Source organism: Electrona antarctica (genome assembly GCF_951216825.1).
Source record: "Electrona antarctica genome assembly, chromosome: 1".
Lineage (NCBI taxonomy): Eukaryota > Metazoa > Chordata > Actinopteri > Myctophiformes > Myctophidae > Electrona > Electrona antarctica.
Window position 1 is genome coordinate 55,192,250 of NC_136806.1, and position 17,014 is coordinate 55,209,263.

Below are 17,014 nucleotides of genomic sequence, written 5' to 3' on the forward strand. Positions count from 1 at the left end.
GCCGATTGCCAAGGTTACTGCAGAGAATCAAACGGGGGAATGTCACAGGAAGTGTTGTGTGGAGAAGCACAGTATCCTGGGTCACGGCTCGTACCAAGGGGATGCTAATGACGGCGTCACTTTGAGGAAGAATATACTTTCTTCTCTCAGACAGTGAGTGCTATGCCTATTCAGATGAGAGGAACCTTTAAACAATTTTGACCTGAGATCAGATTAAAAAAAATGTCTTCTACATCCTGACAGTTTTCTGAAAAAGCTACGTTTCTGTGTCAGTCGTTCTTCGATTTTTCAAAAATAGCAGACCTACACGCTATGAGCTTGTAGATCTGCTATTTTTCAATAGCTGAAGCGTAGCATAATGCTAACACCAAAAGGGGTTCCCGCCCAAAACCAATTTGTGAAAACAACCGATCACACACGACCCATGCTCACAATGCGACGCGTTGTGAGGTTGTATATCTGCTATATCAGGCACACGCACACACGCACACGCACACACGCACACGCACATGCACGCACACAGTATAGGGCTAAAGTTGTTAGTGTTTCGTAATAATAATGACAATTTACAAAGTAAATAGTAACTAAAGGTTTCAAATAATTGCAGATATTGGAGTAAAAGTACAATATTTTCCTCTGATATGTAGTGGGGTAGAAGTAAAAGTATTGAAAATTCTAAAGTAAAACATACCTCAGTAGGCTCAACATTGTAACTAAGTACAGTACTTGAGTAGTGAGTACATGTAGTTAGTTACTTTCCAACACTGACAACTGCTATCTGGCCCAGGTCTGGCACGGACCGCTGGGTGTCAGGGAGCTCTCAGATGAAAGTGTTTACCGAACATGCAATAGCAAAATCCTCCTCAGAGAGAGATCTCTGGTACTGACATGCAACCGTCCAGTGCAACCAACTCAACATCTCTGGTACTCACATGCAACCGTCCAGTGCAACCAACTCAACATCTCTGGTACTCACATGCAACCGTCCAGTGCAACCAACTCAACATCTCTGGTACTCACATGCAACCGTCCAGTGCAACCAACTCAACATCTCTGGTACTCACATGCAACCGTCCAGTGCAACCAACTCAACATCTCTGGTACTCACATGCAACCGTCCAGTGCAACCAACTCAACATCTCTGGTACTCACATGCAACCGTCCAGTGCAACCAACTCAACATCTCTGGTACTCACATTACAGTCATTTAGCAGACGCTTTTATCCAAAGCGACTTACAATAAGTGTATTCAACATAGGTAGGGAACAAAAACTACTAATCACCAGAAGTCTTTAGTGCATTTTCTGCAAAAACAAGCAACCAAGAGTATACCTAGTGCTAAGGTAAAAGTGCAATATATCAGCTACCTATTTCCTTAAACAGATGAGACAAAGTAGCTAAATCAAATGAGCATGAGCTAAAACAATTAAGTGTATCGACTAAACAAGATCCAATAAACAATACAACAATAGAAAACAAGCGTTCGTACAACTAGTTAACAACAAGTAGGTCAGGCAGAGAGGAAGGGTAGTGTTTCCTGAAGAGGTGGGTTTTCACATGCAACCGTCCAGTGCAACCAACTCAACATCTCTGGTACTCACATGCAACCGTCCAGTGCAACCAACTCAACATCTCTGGTACTCACATGCAACCGTCCAGTGCAACCAACTCAACATCTCTGGTACTCACATGCAACCGTCCAGTGCAACCAACTCAACATCTCTGGTACTCACATGCAACCGTCCAGTGCAACCAACTCAACATCTCTGGTACTCACACGCAACCGTCCAGTGCAACCAACTCAACATCTCTGGTACTCACATGCAACAGTCCAGTGCAACCAACTCAACATCTCTGGTACTCACATGCAACCGTCCAGTGCAACCAACTCAACATCTCTGGTACTCACATGCAACCGTCCAGTGCAACCAACTCAACATCTCTGGTACACACATGCAACCGTCCAGTGCAACCAACTCAACATATCTGGTACTCACATGCAACCGTCCAGTGCAACCAACTCAACATCTCTGGTACTCACATGCAACCGTCCAGTGCAACCAACTCAACATATCTGGTACTCACATGCAACCGTCCAGTGCAACCAACTCAACATCTCTGGTACTCACATGCAACCGTCCAGTGCAACCAACTTAACATCTCTGGTACTCACATGCAACCGTCCAGTGCAACCAACTCAACATCTCTGGTACTCACATGCAACCGTCCAGTGCAACCAACTCAACATCTCTGGTACTCACATGCAACCGTCCAGTGCAACCAACTTAACATCTCTGGTACTCACATGCAACCGTCCAGTGCAACCAACTCAACATCTCTGGTACTCACATGCAACCGTCCAGTGCAACCAACTCAACATCTCTGGTACTCACATGCAACCGTCCAGTGCAACCAACTCAACATCTCTGGTACTCACATGCAACCGTCCAGTGCAACCAACTCAACATCTCTGGTACTCACATGCAACCGTCCAGTGCAACCAACTCAACATCTCTGGTACTCACATGCAACCGTCCAGTGCAACCAACTCAACATCTCTGGTACTCACATGCAACCGTCCAGTGCAACCAACTTAACATCTCTGGTACTCACATGCAACCGTCCAGTGCAACCAACTCAACATCTCTGGTACTCACATGCAACCGTCCAGTGCAACCAACTCAACATCTCTGGTACTCACATGCAACCGTCCAGTGCAACCAACTCAACATCTCTGGTACTCGCATGCAACCGTCCAGTGCAACCAACTCAACATCTCTGGTACTCACATGCAACCGTCCAGTGCAACCAACTCAACATCTCTGGTACTCACATGCAACCGTCCAGTGCAACCAACTCAACATCTCTGGTACTCACATGCAACCGTCCAGTGCAACCAACTCAACATCTCTGGTACTCACATGCAACCGTCCAGTGCAACCAACTCAACATCTATGGTACTCACATGCAACCGTCCAGTGCAACCAACTCAACATCTATGGTACTCACATGCAACCGTCCAGTGCAACCAACTCAACATCTATGGTACTCACATGCAACCGTCCAGTGCAACCAACTCAACATCTATGGTACTCACATGCAACCGTCCAGTGCAACCAACTCAACATCTCTGGTACTCACATGCAACCGTCCAGTGCAACCAACTCAACATCTATGGTACTCACATGCAACCGTCCAGTGCAACCAACTCAACATCGCTGGTACTCACATGCAACCGTCCAGTGCAACAAACTCAACATCTCTGGTACTCACATGCAACCGTCCAGTGCAACCAACTCAACATTAGTCAATGCTCTCTAACCTGACTTGAGTGCATCGTTCCATGTCCCTATAACTCAATCAGGTCCAAGTGCCTAAATGCATTTAAATCTGACCAGGTCATAACCCTTAGAGTATATATGAATAGAGACGTCACCCGAGTTCTCATCCCATCCACTTGCATTAAGTTGCTCAAAAGCGCATGAGGCGATTTCACTCCTCCTTCCTTGTAGGAACAGAGTGCATTCTGGGATTGATTGGGCCAAACACATGAACGCGCTGCCATTGCACTGAAACCGCGCTCACGTGTCATCATGAACGTGCGCAATGATAGTCAACGGACCAGCACGTTCATGCGTTTGGCCCACGCTGCAATACCAAATTCGGCCACTATGTCCATTGCGCCTCAGGGTTTCCTCCGGGTGCCGTCTCTATTCATATATACTCTAAGTCATAACCGCTCAAAAAGGTTCAAGGGTTCAAGGATGAAATTATTGTCAGTTTTGTACGCAGCTAAATTATTAAAATAAGGTAAAATAAATTGTGATAGTAAAAAATAAACAGGAAAATAACAAAATAGCAAAACAAATAACCATTATAATAAGCAGTATGCAAGTACAGTACCTGCACAGCCCATAATGTACTGTACAGCATATAGGCAGTGTTTCATTTCTTGGAATGTTTTTAAAAGACGAAGAAAGAATGTTGATGGCTGTCAACAATGATCCTTTCATGAACAGAACGTGTATAGGAAGATCTAAGGAGTGCTGCCATTAAGATCATAATCACCGCTGCATGTTTTCATATACAGTGCTTGAAGAACTAGGATCAAAGAATCACGCGTCGTCTTTAAAGATGCCTCCTATTGTGATGTGCCATAATAACCTGGACGATCTTAACCCATTTAGGCCTGATGTCTTCAAAATCCTGACAGTTTTCTGAAATACCTCATGTTTCTGTATCAGTGGTGCTCCATATTTCATGTCAAGGACCCCAACAATTATATGTAAATGGCCTCCGTCCCCCCCATCTGAAAATATGTTGTTCCAGGGACCCCAACCCAGAAGCAAAGAATTGAGTTAAAATGTTCACTCTGCAACAATATATATTCAAAGATTTGAGGCACATTTTCACGATTTTTTAAAAATAGCAGACCTACAAGCTCGTAGCGCGCCACTCGGTGGCGCGCTATGAGCTTGTAGATCTGCTATTTTTCAATAGCTAAATTAAAACACCAAAAAGGGGTTCCCGCCCAACATGGGTTAAAGCGTAACAAAATGAACCTAGCTAGTCACAGTTAAGTTACACCTCTCCTCATCTTTGATCCTCCAGTCCGAAATAATATACTCAAAAAAGGGATAAATTGTGACGTATAATAGTATTTTGCTAACAATTCCACACTATAAACCGACAGACAAGCTTCCACTGACAAGCAGCGGGGGTTATGCTGCAATTAAACCTGATCTTTCCCCAAACAAGAGCCACATGCAATGGCCCCTAATTACAAAATAAGCAGCGCCACCTGGGAGCAGCTTAGTGACAGGGGGCCTTGGATGCTTCAGTATTACTTTGCATTCAGGGCACATCGCGTAATCACGGGGAAATAGCTTGGACGGTCCTGCCAGGCGCAAGACCGTAATAACTTGACTTATGTAGTATAGTCCGCTGCTGGCTGGTGATTCACAGATATTGGGGATATGCTTACATTACGGTTTTATTAACGGGAGGCGGCAGTTCACCCTCCTTTAGAAGCCAATTTGATTTAGCAGAATATACAGTGCAGAGAGAGAGACGTGATGGATGGATTGGGCTGAGAGCAATCAGGGGAGATCACAGCGGCGGAGTTAAGGCCGCACAAGTATGTTTAAAAACATCCCACTTAGCATTTTATGCCATCTTTTGGAAATAATGCTTTGACCGGGACTTTAGTATAAGTCAAACGATGTAATGTTTCAATTACATTGCTTATACATACTGCACCCACACCAGAACTCTTAATAAATCAGCTGAAATCTACTTTTCAATGACACACACATTACATTGGAACAACAAACACTGTTTTGCTAATGTATTCATTTTAAGTCAGACCTTGGATTTATTTTGTTTTGTTATGTTATTCCGGATCATTTACACCTATTCGTCACAAATGGTACACAAGCTCCCTAAGAGGCTCATTGGACTACAAGAACAAAAATAGCTTGCACGATCAATACCATTATTCCACATTAGTTTTGTATTTATGATGACTCAGAGCATAATTGATTTGTATTGTTAAATACAAAAACATTAGTTTCAAATTAGGCAAAATACAACTTAAAAAGAGATTTGGGGCGGTAACTCCCCACCGAAATTGGGGCTGACACATTTCTGCTACAAATTACCCTCCTCCACTCAATTCAATTGTAACAAGAATAATGTTGGCAGTATGCTAATCGTGTACAACTTGAGTGAAGACCAGTGGCGCAAGTATTATATGCAAACCACTTAGGAGCGGTTTGAAATTAAGCACAAGAAAGACTGCAAATAATAAGAGGTAATGCACAATCACTATGAAACAGTGTCCATTTGTATGCCCAGTTAGTTGCACACTAACTGTATACCCAGCATACAGTTTTCCAGCAAAGAGAAAGGTCTATTGTATTTTAAATAGGCCTTTTACTGCCTTTTTTCTCTCCAACAAATGTTACATTATCTTTTACTTTTGTCATGTTAAGTTGCATTAAATTAAATCACTATAAAAGGAGGTGATATGTACACCATTCTCTGAAGCAGGGCATTGCTTTCAGCATGTTCCATTTCACTTTTTTCCCCCTTATAGGTAGAAAAAAAAGAAAAAGAAAAGATGGTATTCGCCTGCAGAGAATTAACTACAGTGAAATTGACTTACACCCCCCTTTGGCGATGACTGTCCAACCTCAAATAGGTCACTCTCCCCGCTGTTACCCAAACACCTCCCTGTGGATGAGGTGTGTTCCGTAGCGACAATTTGCCATTATTGCAGGCCTGAGCAGCACGCTGTGGGCAGACACGAGCTGCCCTTTGCACTCGGGGCTGCTTCCTGCAAGGCAAAAGGGAGCCTCTCGCCTCGTCTAGGTCAACTTCCCTTTCAAACCGAGAACACATCAAGCTGCAGGGACTGCGGTCACCTCTGAGCCGCCCAGGTGCCTCAAACACAGCCTTGGCCCTTCTAACCCGCCACAATTACTGCCCGGAAGACTAGTAGTACTGGGTCTGTTTGTGTCTGCAACTGCAAACACGCGAGAGGGAACTTTGACGCGAAAACAAAAGACGCGGTTGAGATGTAATATTGACACGTTTAGACCAATTACTCATGTCTGTGTTCCACAATTGGTTGTCTGGAGAGGAGAAAACAGGTCTGAAGTGAACCGTCATTTAAGTCCAAACTACAGTAAATCCAATTCCCTGCTGTCTCCCCATTCATTCGTTCAAGGTAAACACAGACTGCTTTATATTTTCTCTCAAGAACAACAGGCCTTTACCTTGGAGTGATTCATGACTACGGCATTGATTGTCTACATATACTGACAGTACTTCCCACACTATGATCCTCAGGCGCGGTACGCGTTATTTGAAACCAGAGTGTTCATTTGAAAACCTCCAACTATACACTAACAGTGAGTTTTGTACACACACAGTGAAGTATTGTTTACTTGCCGTGTATAGCCGCAAAGCTATGTAATGTTAATTTAATCAGGAGAATCACATTGACCTCTTGTTGCCAGTGAGAACTGGTAAAGACAGGGCCAAAGCAGTACAGTACAAATAACAAAAGGTGCAACAAATTCAAACATGACACAAATTCAAACAAAAAGATACAACTACAACGACTAGCACTGAATCCGAAATCTAGATGAGCAGGAAGGACTGTTCTGTAAAAATATAAATGTATTATTTACTATATATACACAGTAGGGATGGGTCCGCTTAATCGATAATCGGACCCGAAATCGATTATGAAAATTAATAATCGATAATCTTTTTTTATGAATATCTGTTGGAAAGGTTCCAAACAGGACAGGGCTATAGGCCTACCAAAGTGTGCCTGGGATGTGTCTGTGTAGCTGCATGACTGAGAAGAGTGTGAGTGACAGAGTGTGAGTGACTGAGTGGCGATTGATTCCAATCAAGATACAGGTTTGGAGGATTTAGCAGGTGTTGGGAATTTACCTAATCAGGCCTAGGCTGGGGTTGCTATGGTGATCAATTGGCTCAACACTGGTCCAGGGACCACCAGTGGTCCTCATTCAAAAGATGGAGTTAGTAACCAAATGGATCCTTATTAACTCTCAAGATCTAAAATTATTGTTAATCATCTACATCAGGGGTTCCCAAACGTTTTTGACTTAGGTACCCCTTGTGGGAAAGATTTGTTTTTATATGTAGGGTTCATAAAAAAAGATTAAAAAAAAAGAAAAAGTCCCCCCCCCCCCCCCCCCCCCCCCACGATGAATCGTTAATATTGAATTATACAAATCGATTTTCATTTTGGACGCATTTACACATCCCTAATACACAGGCAGCTTATTACCCAGCCTTTAACTGCAAATAAATTGTCCCAGTGTCATTAGAGATGGCCATCACAGTGTGACGTGTTGTGAGCTTGTCAATCTGCTCTTTCTGCTAATGTTTTCCCAGAATACAGATGCTTTGGTTTAAGTGGCTAAACTGTAAATAAAAATGTAGCAGTCTTGGCATCTTACTCATGTGTGAGACTCGAGACAGCTAGTTATAACTCTTGGACCGCTAAGCATTTATTGATAAATTATGATATAATTCTTTCCCTGCCTGTTCAGCTCTTATTTTGAAGAGCCAAAAGTCTAAACCGGATGTTATGATCTTATGTTGGGGTGTGTGACGATGCAACATCATTCCATGTTTACCGGGGATGCTGCGGGAACCCCTTTTGGTATTAGCATTATGTTATGCTAATACCAAAAGGCTATTAGCTATTGAAAAATAGCAAATCTACAAGCTCATAGCGCGCCACCGAGTGGCGCGCTACGAGCTTGTAGGTCTGCTATTTTTGAAAATCGAAGAACCACTGACATAGAAACATAGCTTTTTCAGAAAACTGTCAGGATGTAGAAGACATTTTTAGAATCTGATCTCAGGCCTAAATGGGTTAACATGATGTGGAAGGATCACATCGTCGGCTCTGGGCCGTGGAATATAACCTCGTTTGGACCAAAAATGCCATCTGGGACAAGGAATAGGAGATACAGGCGATTGAAATTGCAGATAGAATGGGTGATTATGGCCACGATGATCTTAATGGCGCAATCCTGTGTTATTGACAGCACCAGCTAGCAACCCAACGCTAACGTGAGTAGCATTATGTCTTGATCAATCAAAAGCACTATAAAAGCCCAATTGCCGTAGAGCTACGCCAATGGCGTTAAGTGGGTTAACCATTTAGTTGAGCGCCATTGTCACACATAGAAAATGGCTGCACTATAAGCTCACAACACAGATTGTTGGTGCGCAACACAATGAGCAACACAGTATTAATCAGGCATAAGACCCTAACTTTTCATCGTGAAAGAAATACCATTGTTTCATCCTGTGTCTATGTTGCTTCCTGGCTGCACTTACTGTGAACTCCCATCTGTATCGTAGCGTTCAGAAAGTAATATAATCATCTACGCCTGATTGAACTAGCCTATCTCTATTTTGCCATTGTTTCGTCACAACAAGTTACATTTGTCTCCATCACTTTTATGTCGCACTTCTCGGTTCACTCGAATATAATCCTATATATCCGTGAGTGATTTCATCAGAATTGGCAGCCAGCGAGGCCGAGGTATGATTTCATCAGGTTCAGATGTTGGCCTGACAGCTCACACACCGCTGCAATCAGATTAAAGGAAACGTCCGCTTCAGATGGCACATGATGTCATAGCATGTCATCATAGGGTAGTGGCGGATCCATCCTTTGGCGGCGTCTGAAATATCGGCCCATCAAGGTCATGTTCCCTTTTGGGTCAGAGCGCCGTTAACCCATTTTGGGCGGGAACCCCTTTTGGTGTTAGCATTATGTTATGCTTTAGCTATTGAAAAAGAGCAGATCTACAAGCTCATAGCGCGCCACCGAGTGGCGCGCTATGAGCTTGTAGGTCTGCTATTTTTGAAAAATGTTTGAATTTATATTTTTTCAGAGCGATCGTTTTTAACTCAAATCGGTGGCCAATTACATATCATTTTTGGGGTCCTTGACATGAAATATTGAGCACCACTGATATAGAAACACGGGTATTTCAGAAAACTGTCAGGATTTTTAAGACCTTTTTTTTTATTTCGACATCAGGCCTAAATGGGTTAAATTGCCGCTGGAAGGTCCAGAGAGGACCAGACTGGAGTCACATGAGCTGGATGTTTAAGTGATGTATGACACGTTGCTGTCGCTGTCGTTCAGTCACACTTGATGTTAATGCTTTTCTGTCTAACTTGATGTAATGCTTTTCTGTCCAGTCCTCATCTGCTCGCCTCTCCAGTATACAGTACAAAACAGCATGGTGTGAAAGACACTTTAACCCATTTAGGCCTGACCTCAACATTTAAAGGTATATTCAGTGATTTGACTTAATTCAAATATCACTTATTTTTTCTTGTTTTTTGGATAATCCTCCCTACTATAAAGTGTGCTGACCATATAAGGAGTTCCTCCCTGTCCCCAGTGAGCCCCTGGGGTCAAAAAACCCTAGTTTCAGTTTTGGTGGCGGGTGGCAAAGCCTTCATCCAATCAGGATGAGAGGGGCCTTCCTCCAATCATGATCGAGTGTGGCCGGGCCTTGGTGCACATGCTGTTGGCCTGTTGCACTTCCCCCCACTGTAGAGCGTGCATGTGCACATTTTGTTACCGGGGCGGACTGGGTGGTTTTCCAAATCACCCAAATCACTGAATGCTCCTTTAAAAAAATCCAGTTTTCTGAAATAAATATTTTCACGATTTTTCAAAAATAGCAGACCTACAAGCTCGTAGCGCGCCACTCAGTGGCGCGCTATGAGCTTGTAGATCTGCTATTTTTCAATAGCTAAATTATAACAATGTTTAAAACACCAAAAGGGGTTCCCGCCCAAAATGGGTTAAAGTCGGTGTCATCATTTATAATGATGGCTACTTTATACAAGCTTGTGTGCATTCTCCAATCAAACAAACAATCAAACCAAAAGAAAAAAAAACATGAAACGAAAATGTGCACGAAGCAGCTATTCACTCTCATGCTTGTGTTTACTGTTTACCGTCAGTTGTATCTGAAGAATGTGCCGCTATTATGAGAGTCAAATGAATCCTAATGCAAAGTAAGAGAAACGCGAGAGCTCGACAAAGAATAGATAAAAGCATTACTGTCGTGGCTTCCACTATACCTCAGACCTGTGTGTTCTCTGGAATTAATTTTCAAGGACAGAGGTTCAGCAAATATTACATTTCCCAAGATGGCCATCAGTCAAGCCATCAGTGATAGTTAGTAGATAGTATATAGATAGTAATCAGTGTAGATAGTAAGTTATCACTTGAATATACTGCAAAGCTGTCTTTTTGGAGATTGAAAAAAATGAATAGGATAAGGGGCTATAGCTACAGTATATTTTATTTCTATATATAAACAATATGGAGATGTCTTAAGATTGCTCTGATGAAGTCTCATAGCCGAAATGTGTAAGCGTTTGTTTATTGGTTTTGGATCTGGAACTCCACTGAGAAAACGCATTGTTGATGCGCAACCTCTTTTTCTTATTTACCGGTATATGTCTTAAGATCGCTTAGTGCTTTTTGTGGGACCACTCCCACAATTTAAAGAAAAAAGAGCAGAGCAGTTAGACTGTTTGATCACTTTCACCTTCTCCGTCCTATTTCTGAACAATATTGTACACATTCTAGGGCATTAAGCAACTAGTCGACTATAGTCGACTAGTAAATCCACTAGTCGACCTTGTTGGTACTAGTTGACTAGTTGATAAGAAACAAAAATGATTTTTTTTTTATTTCCCCCCCCCCCCCGATTTTGTAGGCCTCAAGATCAGGTAGATTATAGTTATAGTCACCATGTACAAAGTTTTTCAATGTACAAATATATATTTAAAAAAAAAAAAAAAAAAACATAATAGGTAGTTAAACAACTAGTCGACTAGTAAAAATGACTAGAAGTGAATGCCCTACATTCTGCAGAAAGAATTAATGCTAGCTTATGGGCTGGAGTCCAAAGCAAACACTTTAATGCAAGCGATGATGTATGGCGCGGCAGTCGTTGTTGAGAAATAATAACCGACAGGATGTTTAACTACTGAGACAGCCCGGACGGTTAGCTCAACCATATGGGCACCTAGGCTGCCGAGCCAGCCGGACGGCGTGCCGCGGGTTCGACTCCCGAGCCCGACGGCCTTTGCCGCGTGTCACTCCCCATCTCTTTCCCCCTTTCATGTCTGTCTACTGTTCACTATCAATAAAAAGGCAAAAAGCCAAAAACGAAACACTGAGACGAAGTCGAGGTGTTTAATCATCCTGAAGGGCTGCATGAGTACACGGCTACTTTATTAATAAATTAATACATTGAGCCATCCCCCAAAAGTAACATCAAAACAAGGTATTTGGGGTATTAGGGTAATGAAAGAATTCCGTAAGTGACGCGCTGGCGGTCTGCCTAGCTGAAACACAGTCGCCTCGGAAAACAAGGAAGTGAGTGTTGATCAAATAGAACAATGTTCGGATACGGCATCGTCTATTTCTCGCTTTGAATGTTTTCAAAATCATTCTTGAGAGCAACATTTAGCTGTAAATGACATTTGTTTTACATGACTTTCATGTTGGATACAGCATCACATCTGAAGCAGTGCAGCCAGGTGCTCCAAGGCTTTGATTAGACAACGGTCTCTTATAGAGTGGAGCGGTCATTATCATCAAGAAATAATGCCTAGAATTATTTAGTAAGAAACCACTTTAACTACCGCCCGACAAGACTTTTCATGTTGCACGGTAAGACTACAGTACATTAGTATTATTGGGTCAGTCGTGTAACTTTCCAGACGTTAAGCGGTGTATGTGTTCAACAACAACAGCCATGCAAAATAACATTGACAGCTACGAGGTTGACGAAAGCTCGTCTTGCGTAGCAACGGCTGCTGAACTATTTGGATTGGCATTGGACAATCACTTTGTTTGGCAAAGGGCTAATTGGAGAGGCGTGTCCTCAAATCAAGGTCATCAACCAATTATCGCATTTTAGCGACCAAATTATACAGTGAACATTTACCAAAAAAAAAACATCAACAATCTAGAACAAATTTAGAATACACTTATCTGAATAGCTTAACAAGAGAGAGACACATCCGAACAGTGTGTAAAAACATACAACACTCAAGGGTTTTATACCACAATCATAGCCTTAACCTTAGGATAAATAGGAATATATGAAAATATATAACAAATAATGTATGAATGCAATATAAGTAGGGTAAGCAACAAGATAATATGATTTGAAGAACATGTTTATGTTTCTGGCACATCATGTATTGTAGTCGTGATTGCTTTAATTGCGTTTTGCTGAAGATTATTGTTCGTGTCTGTTGCACAGACATATTCTAATGATTAACTTCAAAGGTTTCACAAACAACAGATCCTAATCAATAGGACCTATTTCTAGAGAGAGAGAGGGGGGGGGGGGGGGGGGGGTGTCCATTAAATGTGAGCTTTTTGCTTGCCTGTCATGTCTCTCCCTCTGTATCTATTTTTATTAATTTATTATTGGGACTCTCTTGGATGGTTTTATCCATTAATCATTTGATGGTGTCATTGGTGTTGAACTAATGGCAGTTACCCAACCGAGATGTAAATTGGGCTTCAAAGATTAGGTTTATTTTTAAAAAGTCTGACAGCCAGCGTTTGTTATCCATGTTGACAACGCTTAAACACGTAGCCCCACAATACATTAACCCGTTTTGGGCGGGAATCCCTTTTGGTGTTAGCATTATGTTATGCTTTAGCTCAGGGGTCCTCAATAGGCGGACCGCGGTCCACGACCGGACCGCGGACCACCACCGGACCGCGGACCACCTCTCTGTGGACCCTGGACGAATTTAAAAAAAAAAAGTAAAAGTCTTCTTTGTGCCTCAACACAATACCTCTCATTTGCTGTGCATTTTTGGAGGGGAATATTTGTGAAACATTCTATTTCCATACTCTGCACCCCAGTATTGGTTGGTTGGGAGGGGAACCGATTCGTATAAGCTTGCCTTGGTGTGACTGTACTAAACAGGCATAGAGCCACGCTCTCCGCTGGCCGCTGCGTGGCCCACGCCGCGCTCATGGGACCGGACCTTAGTCTTTTTCAAAAAATATTAGTGGACCTTCAGCATTTCTAGTTGAGGACCCATGCTTTAGCTATTGAAAAATAGCAGATCTACAAGCTCATAGCGCGCCACAGAGTGGCGCGCTACGAGCTTGTAGGTCTGCTATTTTTGAAAAATCGAAAGAACGACTGACAGAAACATAGCTTTTTCAGAAAACTGTCATTTTCAAACAGACATTTTTAGAATCTGATCTCAGGTGGAAATGGGTTAAGGAAGACGGAATGTGGAATTAATGAGTTCCTTTTTCTTCACACAAAGCGTCACATGTTGGATTCTTTATGCACAAAGGGAACAGTGCGATGTTACCTAATCATCTGCCTTTTGAAGTGTAATGGACTACGTTCATGAAGCCTGAGTTCACGGGCGAATAATGTTGACAGTTTCATTTCAAAGGCTGAGGTATATGTTTAGGCTCAACAAAGAGTATCTGATTGAAAGAAGTGCAGGGCTGGGCTGGGCTAACCAACGTTGAATACGCACGAAACAAGTTCAAAGTTAACTTTTTTTTTAACCACTACAACTCTCTTGGATAAATTGAGTTAACTATACCACCTTTTTCGGTCTACTCCGTCTACACCGAGCTTTACCAAAAAATAGCTGATCTTACAAGCTCAAACTGGGGTTCAATTGGTTAAATAAGTTTCATTTCCCTTTTTCTCAGAGGCCTGCATCGCGACGAGTTGCGTGCGGCTCCCTCGTATATGAATCAGGCTTAACATCTCTGCCCAGGGGGGACATCAGGACACAAAGGCCGGCAGGCCGGGTGCGTTCAAAGTGTATGCATTGCAATGCATCTCCGGTGGGGGGATGGGGAGCACAAAACACAGGGCTCCGGGAGGTCAACGGTCTTATACTGCTGCCGCCGTCACTTTCACCATGCCAAAACAGAAGGCAAGGAGGTCAGCGCAACCCCCCCCCACCCCCCCACCACGCGTATGAAAAGAGAGAACAGTGAATTAGCCCACCTTTGTCCCCTTAACATACACGGCCCTTTTCCCCACTGGGGCCCGGGGGTTCATTGTTCTCCGGGGTCTCAACAGGTCACAGGCTTTGAAGGAAGCCCCAAAGGCAGCGGGTAGCACCCATCGCCTATGCCTGCATGTCGCAACCCTTAATCCATGGACGGAAAACAACTGTTGCTATGCTATCGCCAACGCAGGGATATTAACCCATGTTGGGCGGGAACCCCTTTTGGTGTTAGCATCATGTTATGCTTTAGCTATTGCAAAAATAGCAGATCTACAAGCTCATAGCGCGCCACCGAGTGGCGCGCTACGAGCTTGTAGGTCTGCTATTTTTGAAAAATCGAAGAACGACTCACATAGAAACGTAGCTTTTTCATTTCATTTCATTTCATTTTTAGAATCTGATCTCAAGTCAAAATGGGTTAAAGCCATTTATCTAGACGCCCTACCAATGCAGAGACAGCTTGGAGGAGCTCTGATGCATGTTTAATACGCTAATCACACTCGCTCCCCAGGACCCGGTCTTCCTGCCCTTCTCTCTCTGTCTCTCAGATAACTTTGATAACTCTGTCTTTTGCAAAGGCACACAAATCTACAAGTAGCACAATTCACAAAACGGCTGGCACAAACACAATTCACTCAGTGTCGTGCGCACGGGCACACACACACAACAATCAGTGTTGCGCGCACGCATGGGCACACACACAACACTCAGTGTCTCGCGCACACACACAACACTCAGTGTCGCTCGCACGGGCGCACACACACACCACTCAGTGTCGCGCGCACGGGCGCACACACACACCACTCGGTGTTGCGCGCACGGGCGCACAGACACAACACTCAGTGTCGCACGCACGGGCACACACAACTCAGTGTCTCACACACACACACACACACACACACACACACACACACACACACACACACACACACACACACACACACACACACACACACACACACACACACACACACACACACACACACACACACACACACACACACACACACACACGGCAGCGACATGTTTTCAGGAGACATTTTACCCTCAGGGACATCTCTGGGGTCTAAAGTCATGGTGAGAAGGTATGTTTTGCAACCTGTCGGTCCGTGTGTTCGTGTAAAGCTAATCTCCGGCCCGGTCGATGTCAAACGAACCTCTGCCCCAAATTTTCCAGAAGGCCTGTTATAGCGCCACCATGAGGCAGGTCTTTACAAAACACATTTTATTATATTACTCTATTACTCTATTTAATATAGATTTTATCCATACATCACGCAAATCGGTACACACCATCTCTATAGTCGCTATCTGTCCAATTTTCCATATTCTATTCTATTCCAATTGGCTAAGATTGCAGGATTGGTCCGTTTTGAAAAAAATGCCTGGCCCTCAAATCATGAACACAGCGTGCGATTTCCGTGAAATTATGCACGCACATTAAATGGTAAATGGTGCATTTATATAGCGCCTTTATCCAAGGCGCTTTACAGAGATTGTGCATTACATTCACACATTCACACACCGATGCCGGGGGAAACCATGCAAGGCACCAACCTGCATATCGGGAGAAATTAGGGGTTCAGTGTCTTGCTCAAGGACACTTCAACACTAACTCTGGGGGAGCCCGGGTTCGAGCTGGCAACCTTGTGGTTCCCATCCGGTCACTCTACCCCTGAGCCACTGCCACCCCTGCGTTCCAAAGGCAGAGGAAAAACTGCCACAAAAAACATCACATCAGCCTCATGGTGGCACTATAAGAGACACAGTCGCGTCTTTACTTATACTGTAACTACACCGATCCGAGTCAAAGTTTGTATTTCACACTCCCTAGAGGCCAAGGAAAAATGTCTGTCTTGCATTTTTTAAATCTGCCTTTTATAGCGCCTTTTAGTCATTCAGATTGTATACAAATATCCCGGTGCGCTTTGTTTTTAGTTCAGTGTTTGTTTTAAAAACGCCATTGACGGGGCACGGTTGGTAGTGCTGTCGCCTCACAGCTAAAAGGTCCTGGGTTCGATTCCCGCTCGGGACGCTGTGGGTGCTGGCGGCGTGTTTCCTCCATCAGTGCCCATACCCGAGGCGGGGTTGGCGAAAGGGCCTTTCTGTGTGGAGTTTGCATGTTCTCCCCGTGTCCCCTAGGGTAGGTACCCTCACAAAAAACATGCAGTAATCCTGGTCTCTAAACTGCCTCCCCCTGGTCAGCCGGGGCGCCTGATGGAGGGGAAAGGAACTGGTTGGAATAACGTGCTCCTTCCATGCGCTACGTCCAACCAGGGAAACTTCCCCCCTGTCAGGTGTAAAGGAGCAACTTGGGCATGAAGGAAGCATGAGTTCAAGTCCGTTGCTCTCCCCATGTCCCCCATATATGGGGACTAGGTTGGTGGAGGGTGTGTAGAGC

General features: G+C 43.7%; 1 protein-coding gene across 5 annotated transcripts in view; it reads right to left on the reverse strand.

Annotated features, from left to right (window-relative positions):
• LOC306924140 (uncharacterized protein) overlaps positions 1-17,014 on the reverse strand; it is a 328,928-nt gene that overhangs the window by 57,199 nt on the left and 254,715 nt on the right. The gene's annotated exons all lie outside the window — the stretch shown is intronic.